Raw genomic sequence first — 24,256 nt, forward strand, 5'->3', positions numbered from 1 at the left:
CACTTATATTGAAAACAGGACCCAGGGAAGAACAAGTAACTGCTGGCTCTGTAGGCCAGCTCTCTCTCTCCTGGAAATTTCTTTCATTGATGAGACAATGTAGGAATAAAACAGAAGCATGTTTCAGATTGCAGACAGCATGTTGGCAGATGAACGGACAGAAGTATCGGAGATGGCATGACTGACCATAGCCTACAGATGTTACTCCAGGCTCGCGTTCATAAGTGGACTTCTGCTAGCTTGGTCAAGCGTGGAAAGTGAGTACAACTGTCATGCCACCAGCCGTGCAGCTGTGCGGGGCTCGCACAGGGTGATTGTCCAAGCATGCAGGTCCCAGATGCTGTCAAAGCCCTGTGCTACCCAGCAGAAAATCTGGAGTGGTAATGCTGCTTTTAAAAAACCCCAAAAACCCCAACTACGACAAAAAAACACAATAACCCAAAAAACCCCAACCAAAGAAACAAACCCCACCACCACCACCCCCAACGGAACACCACCCCCCCAGCTAACTAATTGTCTTTAGAAAGAGAATTACTAAAGTTAATAACTTTTGATGTCTGCACAGCCAGCTGTGACATCCATCTGCTTTTTTCCTTCTCAGCGTGTCCAATGCTGCTGAAGGTACGGGTGAGAAATCCACGCGGTGGTTTACAATTCAGCATGCGCCTTGAAATGAGAGCTCAGCTGGGCAATATCAATGTGGTTGTAGAAGCATCGTTCCTTTAGCCTCAATAATGGGAAGACAAAACCTCAGTCCATGTGTTTCAGTAACCAATTGTTGGTTAGCAACTACTCACGGTCCTATTTAATCTTCGAGTGCTAATAGAGGAGCGGTGACATGATTGTTTAAAAAATACAGTCTTTCATTAAAAATATTTTCTGAGGTTTATTAGTTAAGAAACAAATGTATCTAATGGGCCATAAATAATATATCTGGGCAGGCAATAAAAAAAAAAATTATGCATAGGCCAAATGCCACCTCTGGTTATATTGTGTAACCCAATGGAGAAGATAAGTGTAAATGAGAACAAGGCGCAGTCCTGTTATTGTAACTATATAGATTCATAGAGAGCTTTGACCACAAAAAAGCGGCTGAAACTGCCGAACTCCTGACTCCATGCCAGATACCTCAGAGCTGAATTTGACATCCCCTGTGATGTACTGTTTAGGGACAGGACTCAAAGGAAGAAACTTACCTCTGTCCTGAAAACCCCTGCCTTGAGCTGGGCCAGCTGCCCAAGAGTGGTGTGTTGTAGCACAGCATCTCTGCCTACCCCACTGCATTTGTCCTGCCGGGTTTTTTGTTGATCCTTCGCCCTTTTTCTTCCTCCCCTCAATGCCTCAGTCTTGACCCTACTGAGATGGTGGTGGTGGTGCCACCTTTGAAGCTGAAGCGAGTCGTCCCAGCTGTCTGTGCTGGCATTTTGTACACAAGGAACCCGTGGGTTTCGTGCCAGTCCTGAGCCGCCAGCACTTCCTCTCTCTGTTAGGACTCTTAAGTTTGGATTCCTGAAGCCACAACCTTTGCTCATTTGACTCAGTACAATGGTAGGAAAAAATTCGTGGTGCTACTCCCTTGAAGGCTGATGCTGGCAATGAAAGAAAATTCCTGGATTTGAATGCTTTTCTGTTTACTTATTTACTTTTGTGTTCAACAGTGGGAAAATATTTTCATCTTCCTCCTTGTCTTGTCAAACCACTTTATTCACCGCAGCGGATGCCAGAGTGCAAAGCCGGGCTGTAATAATTCCTCCTCCTCCTGGATCTCTCTTGGCCTGCAAGGGTGGGAGAAGACCCACGAGGCATTTGTGACAAAGAAATGGCCACCCTTGTTCTCCAAGGCCACCATGTCCAGTTCGTTCTTCCTGTCACATTGGGACATTTGCTCCACATCCCATGGCACTGGTGTGCCACACGTCGCTGGCGGTGCTCACCATGCCCCCCGGCATGGGGAGGGTGTGCTGTGTCCCCCAGTGTGGGGAGGGCATACCCCACCACCCTGCCCGCTCCCCTTGCCGCCTGCTCTATCTGAACTCATGACCTTGACTGCTCCCGCTCCTTGCCCCTGCTCCCCTCCCTCTTCCAAGCTCCAAGACTGTCTCAGTCTCATGTTTCTTGGAATCCGGTGGCATGAGGGCTTCTTGTTGATTGGTATAAACAATCTTAAAGGTCACATTTCCCCCACCCCCCCCACCCCCCCCGCAGAGGGAGTTGAGGGTGGTGGTGGTGGTGTCTAAAATAAAAGGCTTCTCTCAAGTTAACAACCACAGGGATGTAAACATGGAAGCCAAAGGGAGCTGTTCACCAGCAGCACAGGCTGTGCCAAAGAATCCCCTCGGGGCTTTCTTAGGAAAGAAAATGTGGGCACAAGATGCGGCATGCTTTTGTGGCTGGCTGGGAAGGAGAGGTCAGGGTGCCAGGGCATGGTGGCGGCCGTGCCCTGTGCGAGTGGTGACCTCGGCTCTGAGCAGCTGTGTTCGCGCCAGGGCTGGGGCTGGCCGTCCCGCTGAGCTGGGGGGGGGGGGGGGGGGATGCAGGAGGCCTGGTGGATTTGAGCTGCAGGAGCAGGAGGCCTGGAGCTGTGGGCCAGCGGGTAGCGTTTCACTCGGCCGGGCGCTGGGTGCCATCCAGCTCCTAAAGCCGGTCCGCCATCTTTGGGGACTTCGGTGGGAATTGGGTCAGGGCCCTGGCTGGGGAGAGGCTTGTGGAAAACAAGCAGAAAGTAAACGTAGGGTCTCAGTCACCTGCTCGGAGCTCATGACTGCTTTTTGGCTGAATTGCAGCCAGGTCTCCACTCCAGAGGTTTACTCGCTTGGTTACACGGGTTCAAGTGCGGCAGGGAGTTGCAGTCTTGACCTGCTTGGTTGTGCCAGAAAAATCCTCCGTAGGTGCAGCCTGCACTGGGATGAGAATCCTTTAACCAGTTTAGTTTATCTAATCCAGGGAGAGACTTTAGATGTGAAAGGGCAAGACCTCTTGAATCTTCAGTAACTGTCCAGTGTCTGAAAGACTTTGTAAGTTTAATTCTTGCTAGCCCGGCCCATCCTGAGGGTGGCTCACACTGCTCCGCACCAAGCCAGCTGGGAGCTGGTCATCCCTGGCGCCGCAGAATAGCGGAGCGATGTGGGCTGTGGCATGGTGGCCGTGGCATGGTAGCTGTTGCCTCCTCACCAAGGCTTCGGAAGTGAGCAAGCTGAAAAGCGACATTTCAGAACTGGCCCATGTCTTCAGCAAAGCCAGCAAAACTTTGTCTCGCAGCACGCTTCTCTGAATTAGAAGTTTACATTATTTCAAGAGAAAAATTTTGTCCAAGAGAAATCCGTAGCAATTGCCAAGTGTGGAGTGACTGTATTTTTCTCCAGAAGCTGCTGAGCAAAGTTGTTGGAAGTGAAGAGGACAGCGGAGGAAAGCATCAAACGTGTCTGCTGAACTTTCTTCCTCCCTGGGTGTCTATTGTGGCCACCGCTTGAGGCAAGATACCGAGTTAGGTGAACTTTCAGTCCGGCTTAGTAAGGCCACCCTTGGTTTTCTACATTGGCTTCAGCTTTCTGCATCCTGATCCCCTCTCTGAGGGAGATGACAGGGCACAACTTCTTGCGGTGTGCATCAGTGGGTATGTTCATAACCCTGCTGCTTTGGCTGGTGGATGTAGGCAGGCCAGGCCAGACCTAGTTCCAGCATCTGAAAGCTGAGAAAGTATTTTGTGTGGTTTTCTAGCCAGTTTCCTAAGGAAGCAAGCTTTATGTATTCTGTGTATGCGCTTGTGCTCCTGCTTGTCCCTCCGTCTCCTTCCTTAAGACACTTTAGCTGGTTTCAACCTAATGTGGGAAGAGGGTAGAGATTTCAAGGATAATCCAGTTTCTACAAATACAATGACATTTAGAGCTGGTGAGGAGACATGTCCCACTAACGGGCACTTAGACACGGAAAAATCACGCAGGGAGAAGATCTTAGGAAGAACCTCAGCCGTGGGAAAAGCTTCCTGGGCCCAGCAATTATTTCAGATACTGAGTTTCATTTGTTCTACTGTTCTTTTTCTTATTTGTGTTATTTCCCTGCACCCCTGCTTATCGGGGTTCAATGGCAGCAGAGTCAGAAATAGCAGGAAAACATACTTTTTTTTTTTTTTTTTTTTTTTTTTTTTACTTGTAATACAATAGTAGATCTTCGATGCCCAAAGAGAGATCAGGATCCCTTTGTTCTTGGGTGCTTTCCATCTCATACACAATAATAGACAATCCCTGGTCTGAAGTGCTTAAAACATCAAACGCAGGCTGAGGAATGAAACTGGGTCACCAGCCTACATGCCGGGTTTGCATCTGAGCTCAAGGGCTTTGAACTTGCCTTGTCCTGAGCCAGAGCCCTTGGGGCCACATGGTTCTAGCTGCCTGTGTAAGAACTCCCCAAAGGCTTGCCCAGGTTGTCACTGAGCTTATTATGATGCCGGTGGTACTCTTCTGCAGTCAACGCTTGAAAAATTAGGTGCTGTGTATTTGCCTCCATCTCTAAACCCAAACTGCTTGCCCATGTCCCTCCTCTTCCTTCACAGAACTTTTATTAGATGCCAAATAGTCCATTTCTATCTTCTGCGGGGTGGGAGAGGAAGGGAGGTGGCAGGTTTGAGAAGGTTTGTGTTTCCAGTGGTATGGGTATTTTAACTATTGTCTGCTCTGTTGGTCGGTTACTAAAGGGCAACAAACTTCATTCCTGTTCCCAAATGTTTGAGTGGCTGGGAGATGAGATCACCCTGTCTGAGGATCATTTGCTGATACATCACTTTTGTTTAAATTCCTAGCGTGTTAATGTTGACTAACAAAAAAAGCGCCTGAAAGAACTACTGGTGGCCCAGAGTGACTGTAAATGTTGAGTTTGTCTCAACACAAATTTTTGAAAACTGGGAAAAAAAGCCCTCAAATTAAAAGTTTTGTTACAATTTCAGGTCTGATAAGGACTTGGGAGAGGTTCATTGAATACTCATGGTGAATGATTGGAGAGGGAGGGCTCCAAAACAACAAAGAAATAAATAAATGACTGACCTTCAATGCTACAATGGACAATTCCAAACTATTCTTGCTGGAAACAGCAGTTTTAGTTAAAGTGAACACTTCAAGGAGAATTATGGTTTTCATAAGCAATAAACTGTTGTAGGAGCTGAAATACTAACCCCGATCACATAAGTACTTCTCAAAATTTGATTTAGTTTTAGCCAAGGCTTCTGAAAGGCTCTTAATGCTTTCTCAGTTAAACTCTGGTAAGATGCTTGAAAGTGAGATCCATAAAACTACAATTTTCCATGAAAAAGAGAAGAAAAAGACCAAAGACTGCTTTTGTGTTACACAGGTGTCTTTCAAGAGATATGCAGTGAGGCGGACTGGTCTGGGGTTTTTCTCCTGAAGGAAATGTTGACTCTGTAGAAGAAAGAAGGAAAAACTTCACACCCAGATGATATGAACAGTCAGGGGTGGGTTTGCCATTATTTGAATCTTGGTTTCAAGCTGTCAGGAGAGCTGATACTTTCTGTGACACACCTCGTCTCATCAAACGCTTTATTTTCTTCCTGCCAAAGACATCCACAGGAAATCTCCAGCCAACCCGTGGTATTAGGCATGATTCTTCCCTCGTTGCCACCGCACTAACACCATCAGAGTGGCAGGGGTAGACCTGTTTTTGCTAAAAATTTGGGCTGTGAAGAACTGGCCCTTCTGCCGGGGTGGAGCGGGAAGCAGTTTGGAGAAGTCCGCAGGCGTATTTTCATCAGAGAAGTCACGCTCAGGGGGAAGTTTGGATCCACAGGATACAGAGGCAAGGCAGCCCACTTCCCCCATGGCAAAGCTTCTCTTTTTTTGGAAAGCGTCCCTCCCCTGTGTCCTGGCAGGACTTGGGTCACGCTCCAAATTCCATCCTGTCCCTCTGCTTCCTGCCCTTTCACCCATCACCAGAGTGATAAAACACCCACCCGAAGGCAGTGTGGAACTGGTTGCTATACTTTCAGAAATTAAAAGTAATGTTGCAAAAGCTGTTTTTGTGGGGGTTTCAAAGGGGCCGTGTTGATGTGAGCTGCCCAACATCTCTAGAGTTTCGGTGTCTGAAATCTTTTATGCTCTGATGTAAATCCCAGCCCCAGTGCTTAGATTTTGTTTTTGCACAGACTGCTGTTTAGCAACATGAGAAATGGTCTGGGCTGTCATGTTTGCACCGACAAAAATGTCCCTCAAGGAATGGATCCTTCATATTTGGGGTTTTGGATTGATAGGCTCAAGCTGAGAAGTTGGACTGCTGGCTTTGCAGGCGCAGAGCAAACTGCCCTGCTCTCTTTGGGGTGGCTCCTGCCCGTTCCTCGGTGCCATCCTGCCCGTGGTGCTGGCTGGGCTCAGCATGCCAAAGGAGGCAAAGCCTCCTCCCATATAGCTTGGGCATAGCTCAGCCGCATTCTTCAATGACTGTTTTTCCACAGTGACCTTACTCTACAGATCACTGCCCAGATACGCAAGAAAATCCACCCAGTTATGGATTTTCTGGCATTTTTTAAGCATCTGATCATGGTCACTGTTGGAGGTAGGATACTGGATCAGAGAGAGAGAGTGGTTTTCCCCAGTTTGGTTGTTTTTCTGTTTCACTAAATCCAGGGCTCTATAGGTAAAGCTCTTTTGTGGGTCCAGTAGGAAAAGTTGGTTTGGGCAATATTTCTGTTGACAGTGAATTGTGGAACTGCTTTGATAAGCCAGGTTGTCCTAGAAGTGTCACTAGCTGTGACTGTCTACCGTCATAAGCAAGGAGAGGTTTGTAGCAAGGTCAGCAGTATCAGCTGGTCCAGTAAAAGATGCTACCTCTGCCTTCAAACCTTGCCTCACTGAATAAACTAAGGTACTCCCAGGGCAAGTTAAATAAAAAAAAACGCTCAGCCTGGAAAAAATAGCTTGGTGTACATGTTTCAGCTCACGTGAGGGGAAATATACCTTTTGAGCTGCTGAATTCTGGGGAGGGAAGGAAGCTGGCTACCCTGATGGCAAAGTCTGGTAATGTTGAGAGTGGGCGTGTTGATTTGAAGGAGGCGTTTTGATCAGTGAAGTATGAACAGAGTAATGTACAAAGGCACTTTCACTGGTTGCTTTCCCCATGTTGCCACCCTTCCCAACCTAGCCCATGTTCTTAAGATTGTGCTTTGGAGGTTGGAGAGCTAAAGATTTAGAGAGGAAACAAATGGGGGAACTGAAGAGATGATAAAAGTGGTTGAAATGTCAACCTGGGGTATAGAAGCACGCTCATGTTCTGTCCCTGGTACCCTTGAGAGGAGGTTATGGAGAGCTGTTTTTCATTTTGACTTCTTCCACGCTTTCCAAACATGTGGCAGTGTCCCTGTTCCCCTGAGGTGACTGCTAGATACAGCACAAGTCTCTTGTGGCCATTGAAAGTCTCCTGGAATTTTTTATTTTTTTTTTTTTGAGACAGTTGGGAACATTGAACAGCTTTCTCTTGAAGTTCATTATGTTGTCCTGGGCAGCCTGCTCCAGGTAGCTGTGCTTCAGCAGGGCGAGTTGGACAAGATGACCTCAAGAGGTCCCTTTCCACCTCAACCAGGGTGTGATTCAGCTTCTTAACTCAAGAGTGTGTTTCTAAGTCTGCGGTAGGTTAATCTGGGTACTGGAAGCGGCGTATCTCCAACAGTATAGCAGAATTACCTTGTATGAATCTTTTGATGCTAATGCCTAGCTCGCTTGTACGTTATTTCCACGTTCTCTCACAATATACTCCAGTCTAGACCAACCTGTAGGTAGCTAAGCGGGGTTAGGAGGTGATATCCCTGCAAACCTGGGGCAGCCGCCCCTTCCAGGGCATCTCTTTGGGGTGGCTCCTGCCCGTTCCTCGGTGCCATCCTGCCCGTGGTGCTGGCTGGGCTCAGCATGCCAAAGGAGGCAAAGCCTCCTCCCGCATAGCTTGGGCATAGCTCAGCCACATTCTTCAATGACTGTTTTTCCCCAGTGACCTTACTCTACAGCCCTGGTGGTCAGTTGACTATTATGCTGCGAGCTTGCCCGCATTCCTCCACCCACTCAGGCAAGCACTGCCCGCTGGGAAGGGGCAGCGAGGCAGGGAGGAATCCGGCTGTCTGGGGACTTATTCAAGGGAAACAGAAATTCCAGGCCTTTGGGACTGTTTTGCCCATCACCTCTCCAGCAACGGGGAGGTTGGAGCAGCTGCGCCAAGAGGGTCTGACCGCTGCAGTTGCCACACACCCTGCAGTGACAGGCATTCCCGTGGCAAGCCAGCCGGCTCCCCTTGTTGCCACACCGCTTGGCCCTTCCCTCGCATCGAGAGGAAACCCCGAGGAAAACAGCCTGGAGGGACCTTCTGAGAGGGGTTGCCACTTGTCATGTTTGTGGGAGCCTTGCAGTAACAGGTTTAATTCCTCAGCTCCCCGCTTTGAAGGCTGCTAAGCTGAGGATCTTTGGACTCTGTAAATCACATAGCTTGTTGGTTTTGAGATCCTTTTAATTTTGCCCACTTAGTGTGTGACTTCTAAAATAACAGTTTATTTTCTTATATGTGTGTGAGAGAGGGAAAGAGAGAGACTAGACATGAGCTAGGTAGGGAGTTGCAATGCAGATGATTTTTCAGCTCTGGAGCCAGCTTGGGCAGATTATAGTGGAGAAAGGTTTGTCCAGTAAGAGGAGAAGATTAGAATCCTGCTATTTTATTATTGCCACAGTTAGATTAGAAATGTTAAGGATTTCTGAAGAACTGACTGACTAAGTCAGGAAAATTTATGACTCTCATAGCTCGCTCAGCCACTTTGCACATCCTGTATATTTTCTGACATACTTCCAACAGCATAAATATTAATAGAGTAATACTGACATTTAGGGCCTGATCCAAGTCTCATTAAATTCAGTGGAAACACTCCCATTGTCTTCAGTGGAAGATGGATTGTGGTCTTGAAAAGGAACAAAGGAGGAGAAAATACCAAGTGGGGCTTCGTGGGGCTAAATAATGTTGTTATCAAATCAGAACTCCTTCGCTTCCTGACTCTGAGCGTTTCGCTCTGTGACCTTTAACGTTAAATTATTGCCAAAACAGGAAGATGAAATTAAGGCTTGATAAGGGTTGAGATGGTCACAGATTTTACCAGCCTCACTGATGGAATGTGACAATTTCTTCAATGGGAATGAGTTGGGCGTGAATTGTTCATCAGTCGTTTTGATTTATTCAACCTTTCAGCCCCATAGTTTGCAGTGGCAGGGATTACTAGAAACACTGTAAAAGAAATTTTCTCCCGCTTGGTTTATAACCTCTGCAGGTGCATGAGGAGTTACAGAGAGAGGATTAGCTGTTGTAAAATGGCTCCGTTTACTTCAGTTAAGAGATAGCCCAGAACCGGCTCTCTGGATACCATGTGAGGATCTATTGCAAAAGCTTTTTTGGCATTAAAATCTCTTTCTCCTTTTCTAGATCAAAATCTTTCCCCCAAACCTTTCTGTGCAGCAATTAGCTACAGCTGTGTTTTGCAAAGCCACCTAGGGAATTTGGATGTCCAGTTCCCATAAATTTAATGTGAATTAGGTTTCCAAACAGCTTTGAAAGTTCAGCTGAGTTAGGGCTGGAATCTCCTGTTTTGATACAGTTCTGTATGTGGAACCCCTGCATCTCTGGATAACTCCAAAAAAAAAGGAAGTTTGAGTTTCTGTCATCACCTTGCAGAGCACAGGCCTCAATCAAACAGCTAAATTGGATCATCTCGCAGCACCTGCAAAAGTCATGCTTCACGTCAAAAGAAGCAAAGGTAACTTTTCCAGCATTCTCCATGATAGTTAGGATCAGATTTCCAAGAGTGTCCCTCTTTGCACCCAAATACAGGCCAGATTTCAAAAGGGTCCTTTTATGAAACCACAAATGCCACATCTCAGTGCGTGGAGTTCCTCTGAAAATCTGGCCAAGGATGGAGTAACCACAGAAGACCCTGTACCAGCAAGCTGCAGGCCAGAACAAGCTGTAGGGCACGTTTCCCTGGAGAGCTCATCATGAATGAGTGAACTTTCCCAACTGCGGCCACCCACAGAACTTCCAGTTCCTCCTCGTGACAATATAACAGGTTCATGTCTGATCTGCGAAGGAAAAGTACGTGCAGCCAGCCTGTCATCTCTACTGTTTGAGGAAAAATATATTGGGAGAGCCAAGGGAAACAGCTCCAGAATTGCAAGAACGAAAGCTGGACTTACCCTTTGGCTCCGTCACATGACTGTCCCTAGCTACCAGCTTCTACAGAGGTGATACCTTCACTATCTCCAGAATCTGTCTTAGGAGGACAGAGAGGGGGGAAAAGAGAGGAAAAGCACTTTAATGCAACTACCTGATGCAGAAGCCTCATGGAAAGAGATGGTTATTTAAGCTGCAGACTTCTCAGAAACGGAATGCTTTAGAAATATTTCCTGTAGCTACACCAGGGGGTCTACAAATCTTAGCCAACAATCTGGAGCCACATTGATAAACAAACATATACTGGGGGGGAGGGGGGGAAACCCAAACAAAAAAACAAAACTTTGAGAAATACGTTCAAGGCAACTTAGGTGACTAGCTTTCCAGTGCTAGTACTCAGTAGCCACAAGAGCAATAAACCAAAAAGATTAGTAAAATTAGTAAATTCCTATTAGTAAAAACCAGAAGCAGCTGTTTATGATCAGTCCTGTATGGAGCCTACAACATTGTAAAACTAAACCTGCAGTGACATGAGTGGACGTAAAGATTTTACAGGGCCACGAGGTATATGCGTGTTTGTAATGCTGTAATAGAGAGGAGAAGCGAACTGGAGGGCTTGAACCGGTCTCCCCACATCTTCTGTGTAGAAGCTGCGCTGCACATTAGCTCTCAAAAGACAACAATATGCTGTATTTTTTGAAATCTTGTCCTACCATTTGCAAATACTTGTCTGCCAGGCTTTTGACTTTGCTGCATCTCTACCGCCTGAGCCCTGGAGAGTTCATGGGGCTCCTCAGCTGTCATGAAATTAGCAGGCATTGAAGGAAATGGTGTTGGGTACTTAGGGGTGGCTTTCTACCCAGGCGTGACCTGAGTAAGGGGCTCTGGTTGGTCAGATGAAGTACACCAGAGAAAGCAGAATTAGTCCTGGTCTCCCATTCTTGGTATTCTTGATGACACCAAGTTGCGTGGCGTGGTTGATACTCTAGGGGGTAGGGAAGCCATCCAGAGGGACCCTGACAGGCTAGAGAGGTGGGTCTGTGTGAACCTCATGTAGTTCATCGAGGCCAAGTGTAAGATCCTGCATCATGGATGCAGGCTGGGCGATGGGTGGATTGAGAGCAGCCCTACAGAGAAGGACTTGGGGGTATTCATGGACAAAAGACTGAATATGAGCCAGCCATGTGTCCTTGCAGGCCATCAGCCAGCCATATCCTTGGCTGCATCAAAAGAAGCGTGGTCAGCCGGTCAAGGGAGGAGATTCCTCCCTCTACTCTTGTGAAACCCCACCTGGGGTACTGAATTCAGCTCCGGGCCCCCAGCATAAGAAGGATGTGGACTTCAGGGGGGCTACAGGAAAGATGGGGAGAGATTCTTTTTTGGGGAGTTACCAGGGATAATGGTTTTAAACTAAAAGAGGGTAGATTTAGATTAAATATCAGGAAGAAATCCTTCCCTGTGAGGGTGGCGAGACACTGGCCCAGGCTGCCCAGAGCAGCTGTGGGTGCCCCATCCCTGGCAGTGCCCAAGGCCAGGCTGGACGGGGCTGGGGGTAGCCTGGGCTGGTGGCGGGGGTGTCCCTGCCCGTGGCGGGGGGGGGACGACGACTAAATAATCTTTAAGATCCCTTCCAACCTAAACCATTCTGTGATTCTCTGATTCTGATGGCCTTCAGATAAACAACGATGATGGTTGGATGCTGTAGGCCAAATCCTGCTTTGGTCACTTGTGTTATCAAATATTGTTTTACCCTTTAGCTCCAAAAATATGTCTTTTTTTGTCCCCTGCACATTTTTTTTATTATTTTTCAAAGTTCAAATTTTTTTCCAGAACTTTTTCAGAAAGTTTATTTCGAAGTGCTGATTGACATGATCTTGACGTTGTCAAGTGGGTGCAAGTGCTTGCAAGCCTTAACCTACTGCAGGAAAAAAGATCAGTGTGGCTTAGGTAAACGCACATGCTTTGTCTGAGGCACGCGGTGCTTGGTGGCTCTTTCTTCAGCTTTACTCAACTAGGAAAACTCCTTTAGTCCTTAGAAAGGTGGGAGGGAAGAGAGGAGTGGAGTGATCTGACCCAAAGGCGCTTGCTCAGTGAAGGTGAAGTGAGCACTGCCGGGTGCAGAGGTGAGCTATGGCTTCGTTTGCCATGCAGATCTCTTCCTACACATGAAACAAAAGTTCCCTCTCCCCACCCCCCTTTGCATTGTTTCCTCTCCTCTTTTTTTCTCTTCCTGTCAAATATTTAAGCAGAGATTTCCTTTTTGGTGGTGTGCCAAGCAGCATTCCAGCTCTGCCCCCTTCAAAAATAAAAAGGCTGACCCCCATTTCCATAACGAAGGAAGGGACAGGTAGCCTTTGTTTGTGTTCCAGAGCATGACTGTTTTTCTTAGATTCACACCACAAGAAGAGAAACGATGCCGTTATTCAGAGGAGGAATTAGGCAGTGACCCCAGCAAATGCAGCAGCAACGGCAGCGAAACGGGTGGTACAAGCCGAACGCTTTTTGGTGATGAGCCTTTGGCTTTGGCCAATTCCTTCTCTCACCCTCTCCCTCTCTCCTCTTTCCCCACAAGATTTCCCTTTTTTCTTGTGTTTGAGGCACGTCAAACCCTGGAATAGCCCTCACAGGCATTAGTCACCAGTGATTAAAATAGCCACTAAGCAGGCAAGAGCCTGCGATGATTTGTGCTAAATTGGGTGTATCTCTGTTTGTAGCAAGGGCTGCTAATTTGCAAACCTCCCTTGTTATTATCGTTGTTTTTATTAATAGCGCCAAGTGGCTCCAGCTGACATTAAAGTTGCATTTCACCCACTGCCGCACAGAAGCGGGGAAGAGTGTGTCATCTAGATGGGCACCATAAAAATCAGGAGAAATTAAGGACTGTCTGGTCCATAGGGCTGAAGCACAGAAGTCCTACCAGTGGCCACCCAGGGGAGGGAAACGGCAGACCTGGGAAATGGGCTCGGACCCCTGAGCAGGTCCTCAGCTGGGTGACTGCTTGTTACCTCCCTGCTGGCAGGGGCACTGGGTGGCCCGGTGCAGGCAGACAGGCAGCTGGGTGCCATGCTGGGGGGGAGCTGGTGCTTCTGGGAAGCAACAGAGTGTGCCAAAATGGAAAGAAATCAGGAACAGCAAACAGAAGGCCCACGTCGGTGGGTTTTTGTGGCAGTAAACTCGTCTGGAAGGGTGGAAATTTCACCTTGGTCCAGGGAAGTATCTGAAACTGTAATTGCAGATGTGTGCTTGCCTTCTCTCACCTGTGAAATGGAGGCAGTAGTGTGACCTCACAGGGGCCACACGGGGGTTAAGGGTCCAATTTTATACCTATACATGTTCTTGGACCACTCTGAGCGACCTGAGTGAAGAGCCCATTTGTTACTAAAGATGACTGATGTCATAAAGTGATTGAATCTCTTAGTTAAATATGTCAGGTTCCCCTATAGTCATTAGCATCTGTAGTGGTTAAGGCTTCTATTTCTACCACCTAGAAGGAGCTGTAAGGATTTACCCCATTTTTTAGCCCTTTAACTCCAATGGAAAAAAAAACAACAAAAACCTCTGTGGTTTTTATTGCTCGAAGTCTTGGGTTCTGTCCCTGTTGATGGCTCATAGATAATATGTGTCTTTGATGCAGAACAGAAATTGGAAATCCTGTAAGAACCACTTGGGTCAGGCAGCAAGTTTATCAGAAGGGGTTTTCCCCTCCGTGTATCTACTTCCAGCTGAGAGGAAGTAACAAAGAATGTGTTTAAAATCAATGGAATTAGTTGAACTTCTTTGACTCATAATAAAGTTTTGGATTTTTGGAGACTTTAAGTTAAGTTTTGGCTCAGAGTTTGTTTTGTCTGCAGTAGTCACATATCTCTAACTGTATGATAAGCTAGAAGATCTAAGAAGGATGGCTAGAGGTCTGCGTTGCTCCACAGTGACCATCACTCCTGCTGCCCACGCTGACACTCATAGTGGTGGCTTTACAGAGAGGGCATGTTTTAAGTATTTGGTGTTAATGTGTGTGTTAATGTGTGGTGAAATACACTAAGCAGAGAAATCAACCTGCAGTCGATTTAAATACAGCAGTAGATAATTCGAGGCAGCTGCCACCAGATTACAACTGTGGGCACTTTGCTCAGGGTGAAGCGGAACCCTAATTGCGGAAAGCTGCTAATAAAGCGTGGAACGCTGAGATGGGATGAGTCTCCTTGCCATCGACAAAGCTCGAGCATGGACTTAAGCAAAGCGTGGTTTTGGAGCACAGGGAGAGTGTGTGGGAAATGTTGTATCAAGCCGTGAGCGTGGAGAGCCGAGAAAGTTGAGTGATGAGGCTTGGGAAGGCTTCAGAGTGACTGTGAATGGATGTGCAGGGGAAGGACGAAGTGAGGGTGAGCTGTGAAAATTAGTCAAAACACCTCTTGTCTTCAGCCAATTTATTTTGGTTTTCGTGCGAAAATGTCACGGGGATAAGGGAACAGGCGTTTGACTGCTGGGCTTCTCCAGCAAGCAGCCTGGAGGGCTGGGTTCAGTAACGTCGTGGAACTGGAGGTGAGAGCGGAGGCAGTGGGGCTGGCTGCTCCCAGCTGCAGCGTTCAGGAGAGCGTGCCTGCCGCGGCGCTGCCCTGATGTGCTGGCTCCCAGCATCGTGCCAGTTCGTGCTGTTGTAACTTGGACTGTCCCTTTGGGGTTTTATCCTGCCCAGTGGTTTTTTAGCTCCCGCTTGGTTACTGAGAGGCAAGGATGCAAAGAAGCTGTGAAGCAGCAAAACTACCTTTTCATTATACGGTTCCAGAAAGACAACCTCAAAATATTCTGAGAATCTACCCCAGGGTAAGGAAATCTCCAAACCTCCTATTAAGATACCACCACAGCGCCTCATCTTAGTGAGCTAAGAGCTCTCATTAGATACTTCCCAAGCCACGTCCCAGCCACAGACTTTCTTCCTCAAATACTCTGGGGGGGGGGGAAAGAAGGAAAAAACCCAACCCAGCCCACTTTCCAAATGCTGCTCAGTCTGCACTGATTATATAACGTGATTGATAAAGTCGAGGAGTGAGCTGAGGTCAGAGCCTCGGGATGCCGGGCCCCTGTGCCATGAAGGAGCTTTTTGTGTGTATGTGCATGGGGGATGAGGGTTGTGTTTGTTTCTTGAAAAACCTTCAGAAGCTCTCCAAAGAATTCCAAATTTAAAGCAGTGTAAAATGCTCCATCAAACATGTTTTACAGTCTTGACGTGGCTGCCTGTTAAATCTACCCCAGTGGCTGTTACTGAGAGCTTTGGAATAATCTTTCGATTGCGCTTTTCTTGCTGCTGGGCAGAATCTTCATAGAAGATGGGGACAGTTGTTTTATCATCCTGTCTGGATGGGGGACCCTTGGAGGAGGCTGCTTCACCCAAGGTCACTTGAAACATGTAAAATCTATTCTGCCTCCAAAAATAAACAAGATAGATAAATATGGCTGGGCCAGGGCATTGAAGGAGTCAATGAGGCACCCGGGGCTGAAGTCTTGCTTTTGAATTGAATGGAGACCGTGGCATAGCAGTCACATAAGAGGTGTTTTCCTGAAGCTTTTTTTGTTTCTCCATAGTGCCCAGGAGTTGGACCAGGCACAGCGGAAGCCAAAAGAGAGATTTCTGTAGGAGATCAGATGGGAAGTCACTCTCCCAGCTGGATGCCTGCAGAATTGGTGAGTTTCTAGAGGCAGCAACTGTGCTGTTACCGTGCATGGAGGCACTGCATCCCAGTCCCTTGCCAATGGCCTGCTCATTCACATAGTAAAGGGATTCTCTGCTGGTCTATTTAGCACAGCTCCATTCTATTTCAACCATTTTTTCACCTTCATTGCATCTTGCACAAAGTACCCAAGACTAGGTCTTCCAATTCTGCCCAAAAGCCTGGGGAACTGGGATGCCACTGGTTGCTGGGGCCTAGGTGTGGTACTGGTGCAGCAGAGTTAAAATGCACGATGGTAGGACATGATCTCAGCATCACTGTGCCCCAACGGGAAAATAAACACCTAAGCTTTGTCTCACTATTTGTTTTCCAGCAATATCTTGACTATGCCTTTCTGTAGCAGGATGAAACCATTACCCTGTGGCATTTCTTCCTTTCTACAAATAAACAGAATGGAGGGAAGGGGAGGCATGGCCACGTGCTACAATGTCCTAGTCCTGCTAGGAGCAATAGGACAAAACTAGACATGGCAGAATTGCAGTTCAGTCTGAAGGAAGAGTTATGCTGTGTAATGCTTCAACCGTAGCTAGGACTCCATTGTGGTGGGGCTGTGCTCACAGAGAGACAAGTTTCTGCCTTGAACCCATGTATAGTCCAGAGAGGCGACAAGCGAGATACGACAAGTATTGTAATCCTTTGTGTTCAAAGGGAGAAGTTGGATACAAAGGGTTAATTTTTTGCCTTTGTAAGTCAGCAGGACCTTTGCTGCAGCCAGGAGTAGTTTCACTGTAGGGTATTTGCCCAGTGTCTCGGTGCCTTACCCATCCTTCTGCACACAGTCCAGTTTTCACTTCCAAACCATGAATGATCGTTGCAAAGTATATATTCATTGTGGAGATAACCCAGGCTTGCACGTGAGTGTTATGCCTGATCTTGGGCGTTTGTGTGTTGTCCCTTGTCCCTTTGTGCACTCAAGCGTGGTTACATGCGTGCTGCTGCAGAGTGAAACCTGTGGATGGTCTGCACTGTAGCTGGCAGTAGGCTGTCCCTCCCGGGGGGAGACACCCCTAGCCACGCTCAGCTCCCACGAGCAGGACGTGCTCTGGAAATGCCTGTGAAATGTGGGTGCAGAGGTGTGCAGGATGGCTCGTGCATCAGGGCTAATTCGACCCTTATGTGGTGGGAATGCGGTCAGGTCCTTGTGCCAGGGAGCAAGCTCTGAGCAGTGCAGCTGTTATCCAGGTAGATCAGGATGTTTTCATAGAGCTGTGTCTGGTGGGGATATGGAAACTCAGCTCTTGCCTTTCAGCACTTAATGCTCTCTCCCGGGTTAGCTGGCTTGAGGTTGGAGCCAGGCTGCAGTCACCCAAGTTATTTCTGTAATGAGGAATATGTGCAGAGTCAAGCAAAAAAACATCTTGGAAGAAATGAATTACCAGCCAAATATAGATTATTTCATTTTGAGGGACATCATCCAATCTACTTAACTTCTCAGTCATTCAGCAACTTTTAATGTGTATTAATGCCTGTATTTGTTATAACCGTGCGTACTAAAAGCCCAGCCCAGCGTCTTTCTCGCTTGTTACTGGCATGTAACATTAGACAGGGCAATGCCTTTTCTGTCTTTTAAGGTGCTGGGTACGCAAACTCCTCATGTGTAAGTGTTTCCCTGTGGATTTTAGCCTCTTTTTGCATAGAAATAGGCAGGAGAGGGTGGGCTAGTTTCTTTTGAATGCATCTTCTGGCACTGGTTCAGCAACATGTACAAATATTTGTTTGTGATAGCTTTGATGTGATTTAAGCGTGCACTTAAAGGTAAGCTTTGTATTTTGCAGAATAATTGTCCTAATGCCTTGTTTGAGGGTGCAACTGTGAAACTGCTCAGTTGTGCAATCTGCTTGGGCCAAAGAAGTATGGCAGACAAAGACAGCTAAACCAAATTAATTACAAGCCCCACCTAAGTAGAGCAAAACCCAGAGACTCATTAATAAACATCTTAGAAACCTTGTTGAAAATTGGTAGTCATCAAGTGATAAAATACGGAAACTTTTTCTCTGATAAAGCTAAAAAAGCGGTGATCTTTCTTCTGAAATACTGCAGCAGAAGCCCTAATGAGATAAATGTATTTATCCCATGAATAAAATGCTGATGAAAACTAATCCGAGAAACGGAATAAGTGATTGAAGTGGGCCAGGATCGTCAGTATGCTCCATCTGCTTTGCATCATTGGGCTGGGCAAAACATCAGAGCATATTGGTGAATCTGGCAAATGTCATGTTATTTTTATGTCATCCTTATTCTTCCAGGGCCTGATCCAAGCCCCACTTTCAGTCCATAGAAATGAGTGGACTTGCCTTTACATCAGCGAGCTTTGAATTGGTTCCTTCCTTGCTCACTGGTAACATCAGGAGCCACGATGGGTCTTGGAGGCCTTTTGACAGAGCAGTCGGGCACAACTGTGCTTTTAATTTTTAAGACCACATTTTGATGATCTTGTTACTGATGTATGGCAATGGCTGGAGTCCTGAGATAAAATTAAATGGGGAACGTCATAAACTGGAAAACGCATACCCATTTGGAAGCTAATGAGGCTGTTCCCAGAAGTGCTGAAATTCAATGGGGTTTAGAATCCCAAGGACCCTATTACTTTGGAAAATGGACCGTACGCTTTCAAGGCGTTTGGACAGTTCTGAAAACTCCATCCATCATGTCTATGAAGAGCCGCACAGACCTTATGTAATAGCACAGGCAGCAGCCAGAACTGTTGAGAGTAAAACCCGCAAAACAGCCTGATCGTCTGTTGTTTCCGAAGGTGCGAATTCCTCTTTTCCTGATGTTAAGTAACTTTCGGGTGTTGTCCTCTTCTTGTTGAAAGAGGAGTCTGCTGTATGTCGCAAAAAGATGTTTATAAATTCCCTCACATGCCTGTCAATCCAGGCATCTCTCCTTATTCCTGTTATGTTTATTTATATAGACACATATAAAACCAACAACCTTTCACTAATGAATCAAGGTGATTCAGCACATGCCTCCCACTGGCTTTCTTTGATTCCAATCTTATTCCAAAAAACAGCCCCAAATATCACTGGGGTTGCTCATTAAACATGGTGCTGCTCTGCATGAGTAAGACTATTCGAATCTGGCCCGGAGTAAATTTACTAATTCTCAGCGAGAAGCAGAGCTAGACAAAGATTGCAAAATATTGTTCATTAATCTCTTCTTGAATTTTTAAACATATTTTTTGGTCTCTGTTCACTCATGGATCTCTGAGCTAATGAACTTGTTGACAGGAATGTTCACCATAACAACCCATTTACAGCAAATATTGCAAGATCTTTACACTGTTTCCTTCATTCAAAATAATACCAGTCTCCCTCCTCTGAAAATTACCTTCCTGGTTTAGAGTTTTGCCATTAATTGTGCATATTCACGTTGGTAAGATGTTTTGTTTTGTTTTTTCTAAATCCTCCTCCAGCAACAAAACAGAATTAAACCACTTGAAATAGAACTCAACAAAGGCAGACCTTGGAGGTCCAGCACCAAGAGAAAGGCTGGCCCAGAGGCTGGAGCCACAGGGAGGTGTGGAGGTCAGTCCTTTGTCCACCAAAGGCTTTGCTGGGTGGGAAGACACCCGTGCTGCACCTCAGCTACACATGTAGGACCATGCGACCTTGCTGGGCATCCAAAGGTTAATAGCTTTCAGGACCTCAGATACGCTGGGGTATGCGTGAATGATGCATAATACTGACAAATCATCTGCTTGTGACCCAGCTATACAAAAAAAAAAAAAAAAAAGAAAGAAAGAAAAAAAAAAAGGTGTAGAAATGGTTTAGTTACAAATTCTTTACCTAAAGATGTCCTTTCAACTGCTGGTGGATATTTTCTTTGAGGAGATTATTCATGGAGCAAGGTTCTAAAATAAAAATTGAGGAGGATGGAGCAAAGCTGGGCTTTGGTGAATACATCCAAACCCTAGACACATTGCAAACATTCTGAGCCTGTTCCCAGGCAACTCCCAAGTAGAAAATAGGCACAACTGTTCTGAACAATTTTCTCTACGATTTGTTTGCCTACCTGTAGGATCTTCTTCAGAGTCAGGCAAAATCAAAGGAGGCACAGCTGTTGACCTCTTCTTGCTTTGGATCTGGCCTGTAACGAGAACTATACCCACACCGAGCTTCAAATTTCAAGCAGTTTGATGTGGCCTTTTACAGAGAAAAAAAAAACCAACAGCTAGAATTTTTATTAAAATAAGAAAACGCAATTTTTCATTCTCTCCTCATTTCAGAAGGTCTGAAGGGATTTTACTCAACTTCCTCTTCTACCTTCAGGCAGAGACAAAATCTGTGAAATTCCAGCCCAATTTTGGAAAGTTCTCAGGACGTGCAAATAAGGGGTTCATGATGGGAAGCTGCTGCTTGATACACTGTTGTCATGCTGGCTTCTGGGAATCCGCTGCAGACCAGGTGCCCCCGTCAGCCCCGCTTTGTTCTGGTTCATGTCCTTCCTTCAGAAAGTGTCCGATCAGAATGGTGGGAGGTTTTGCCCTGTTGAGACCAAGCCGGCTAGAAGGTAGTCAAGGTCTGGCCTTGCATAGCTGGGAATTAGCTACTGACTTCTAGAATGTGACATCCAGTAGAAAAATGTAAATATCTACGTTGCGCCGAGCTTGGCAGTCTTGTGTTTGCTGCACCTATCAGCCCCAGGCCGAAGGGCACGGGTGGCTCGGGGAGGAGGAGAGAGCTGACAGCTGAATTCCTGGGTGCTCTCTTTAGGCAAAGTCCTGGAATCCCAGGACAGACTATACCCTGGACCTTTGATGATGCAAGACGTGATAGAGTTAGGGTTGATCTGTTTTTGCAATGTTCAGAAGAGTGTGGTGTGCCCTTACCAAGAGCAAATGTGAGCCTTATAAATATCTGAACACAGCCAATATTATTTTAAAATCCAATTTAGATGCCCGTATTAGACATTTTGGCAAAATACACCAGCAGTATGGAAAAGAGTCCATAGAAATGGAAAACATTGCTGTAAATTCACTGTTGTTACATCCACCGCTTTGGAAAAAAATCAGTGTGAAGGCGCAATCCCTAAAATAAATGAAAGAAAATGCCTCATAGCCGCCAGCAGGCACTGGAGCTCCCCAGCAGAGGCTGCCTGGGAGCAGCAGGAACAACTGCACACAGTTCCTCGCTCCTGGTCGACGGCAGCGTGGCGTTCGCCCGTCCTGGAGAGGGATGCGCTCTTTGCCGTTGGTGTAGGCTGCTGATGCTTCTTCGATCTCTTCCTTGGCTATAGGCACCTACCCCTAATTTGGGATCCTGCGCTGCTCCAGGCAGAGCTGGAGGAGACAGAAGGCGTGAATGGACAGCCAAGACCAAGCACAGCCAAGGGACTGGCTTGGCTCTCAGAGGCAAAACGCAAGCTGAGCCATTGGAGCCGGCTGTACACAGATGAGAAGGAAAATGCACAAAGTGATAAATAACTTTGCTCAGGCCGCCAGGAAGGGCTGCCAGAACATTCTCACTTGGCTATGCTCTGACTTGGCTCGCCCGCCGCCGCCGGCCCCCCTCCTGCACAGACGAAGTGCCGGGCCAGAGCCACGCATGCATCTCTGGGCCGGCTCGCCCTGGCCCTGCTGCCCAGCTGCCACTCAGGCAGCCGCCTTGGCCCCTGCTGCTCCCCTCCATCCGCCTGGGCAATCCGGAGCTGCAGCCGGCAAGAAGGCGTGGAGATAAAAAATCAGGAGGTTTTCCATTAGCTTGGGTTGGTTTTGGAGGAGCCACCTCTCCCGTTGCTCCCCCAGCAATCTGGACGGCATCTGCCTCGAGCGTCATCACACAGCGCTGCCTCTTTGGGCAGCAAAAGCTTTCTTTCTCCAGGGGTCAGCTTGGCACCCTTTCCCTACAAAGGCGAGTAGGGAGCACGAGTGGTGCGGGTGGTTTCAGCAGAGGTGATCAGACACCCACTTTCTCACCCGGGGGCACTGGGGGGCTTTCAGAGCTGCCGCGGGTGGGCAGCTGGAGGTGCAGCGCCACGTGCGCAGAACGGGGACCAGCTGCCGGTGCCAGCACGGGAGGCAAAGCCACGCTTCCTCCGGCGCCCCATGGTGCTGCCAACCTGGTGCCGGAGTGGAGCGTAAGGAGGGGTGGATCTTTTAGAGAATTTGTCAGGGAAAAAGAGGTGTCTGCTTTTCTCAGTTTCAGCTGGCAGCTCCAACTTGAGGAAAGCTATTGTTGTAGGATTTCCAAAGTCTCATTGCCTTTCTGATCTGTGATGCGCATTGAACATATGTCTTTGTTTAGTTGCCCATTATTTAACCTAGATTTTTGCCCCCCTTGAGAGATTACAGTGAATTCAGGGCACATGAATGGTTTAATTTATCATTTTCCAATATAGGCTGTCTTGCACTTCTGTATAGTGAAAATAATTTGTTGTCAAGTTATCCAGTTACCACCTCATTTTATATGCTCCATAATGAGCTATTTGTAATGATCCACACTTGTAAGAAGTCTAAATAACCCAAATATTGCCATCTCACTACAGATAACTACTAAACATTTCCAACAGCACTGAATCATCCTGATCCCTGGGAGAGCTATGTACACATTTCTACAGAAATGGTTTGCTACCAGAAAATCCCCTTTTTTAAGACTACCTGGTTTGATTTTGAAACCCTATAGACTCTGGGAAAATTCAGTTTGAGGGGAAAAATACTATTGTATTGGATTGTTGTTGTTGTTGCTATTCCAAGTTGCATTTCTTTTCTCCTTTTCTTCTTACTGTCATGTATCCCTTTTGCAATGGGTACGTCTTTCCATGGGGTGTTGCTCATAGCAGTAGCACATTGAAGGTTAGGGGCATGTCCTTGTGCTAACCGCAAGTTATTTTCCCAGTATATTAAAATGCCTAGAGGACTCTAATCAGTACTCGTTCACCCAAGATTTGTCCTGTGTGCCACAAAATGCCCAAGGATCCCTCTAGTCACTGAAAAGAGAGGGCTGCTCTTAGAAAGTGGTTCAGCCCCCTCCCAGGATCCAGCTGACCTTGCCAGTAGCTGTCTCACCTCCTGGCAGCTAAGGTGGTATACGATTCTCCTACTTAAATGAGGCCCTCAATTAGGCAGATCAGTTAGGTACCAAAAACGGCTTACGCTGAACCTGGCTCAAGCGCTTCTTTTGTTCTTTCGATGTTTGGTGTTAAGTCGTTTTGCTTCCGTGCAAGCAAGAGACCCCAGTGCCATTCCTTATGCTTTGGCATCTGTTTTCTAATCAGCCAGCCTGATGGGGTAGCTGCCCTCAGGGATTTAAAACGTAAGTTATTTCTACTGTTATTTTATGGCATGACTTGGCATGACGTGACATCCCTGTTTGGCTTGAACGGGGGACCAGTGACTTGGACTGCCTGACAGACTATAGTCAGAGACTAATGACTGCCTGCATACTGCTAGGAGGAACCCCCTGGGGTGGCAGGGGGACCGCTGCCAGCTCTGCTCTGAATTAACATCTTCACTAAGGAGCAGGCAGGGAGATTAGGCAGCCGCAGAGAGAAGGGCAAGTAATACTGAAAACCCCAGCGTTCCAGCTGCCGAGAAGTCAGCCTTTTGGAAATACACTGAGTAGGTTGTTGGGGTCGATCAAGCAGATAAATAATCAGGAACCCACGCTGTTCCCCAGTGAGGTTTATCATTTCAGGTGGATGTAAACATGGGATGTTGTTATTGGGGAAATTGCAGTAGCTGAAACTGAACTGGAATTGTTTGTACACAGAAATGATCTCACGGCATAAAATTAGTGTATTTATAACGTGAGCTGCTAGCTGCAATGTCTGCGGCTTCCTAAAAGAAATTATGAGCTTAGGTAGAAAAATCACTGCCTTGCTTTTTCTCAAGCTGCTAAAGCAAGGCTGCAGAATAAAATGGGGGTCCCTGCAGTAGTAAAGAAATAACAGGGGGGTCTGAGAGCTGCTTTTAAACCCCATTCTGGAGGAGGAGCACCTCAGAAAAAATCCAAGGTGACAAAAGAGCAAGAAATTAATACAAGATAAACTCTAAACTTGAGTCTCTCTGGTTTTCTAGCTCTTCTTTTACAACTGTACTAAGAAAAATGTAATTCTTTGTTCAATTAGAATAACATTGTTTTTCTTCTTTATCCTTGAGCGGGCTTTAGAAGGAATTCAGGTAACCCTGGAAAGCACTGGGAACACCGGGGTTTTTTTTAAATGTTTCTGAAACTAGAAACACTTTATAGGGTTTGACTTTGCAGAATACATCACAATTCAATTCTCTGAAAAATGGGTCTGGTTCCTCCTCTTTTGAACTTGCTGTTGCCTCTTGTTGGCTTTTTGGGTTGATTGGTTGGTTTCTTGCTTTCTTGGTCAGAGAAGGCCTGGATATTACA

At 46.8% G+C, this 24,256-nt stretch overlaps 1 protein-coding gene across 1 annotated transcript in view; it reads left to right on the forward strand.

Moving 5' to 3' along the window:
• MRPL23 (mitochondrial ribosomal protein L23) overlaps positions 1-24,256 on the forward strand; it is a 142,021-nt gene that overhangs the window by 108,452 nt on the left and 9,313 nt on the right. Inside the window, exon 7 of the transcript XR_013930648.1 lies at positions 15,772-15,870. The gene's annotated coding sequence lies outside the window, so the exon portion shown is untranslated. The remainder of the gene's footprint in view (positions 1-15,771; positions 15,871-24,256) is intronic.

This window comes from Falco punctatus (assembly GCF_963210335.1).
Source record: "Falco punctatus genome assembly, chromosome: 10".
In the NCBI taxonomy this organism is placed as follows: domain Eukaryota; kingdom Metazoa; phylum Chordata; class Aves; order Falconiformes; family Falconidae; genus Falco; species Falco punctatus.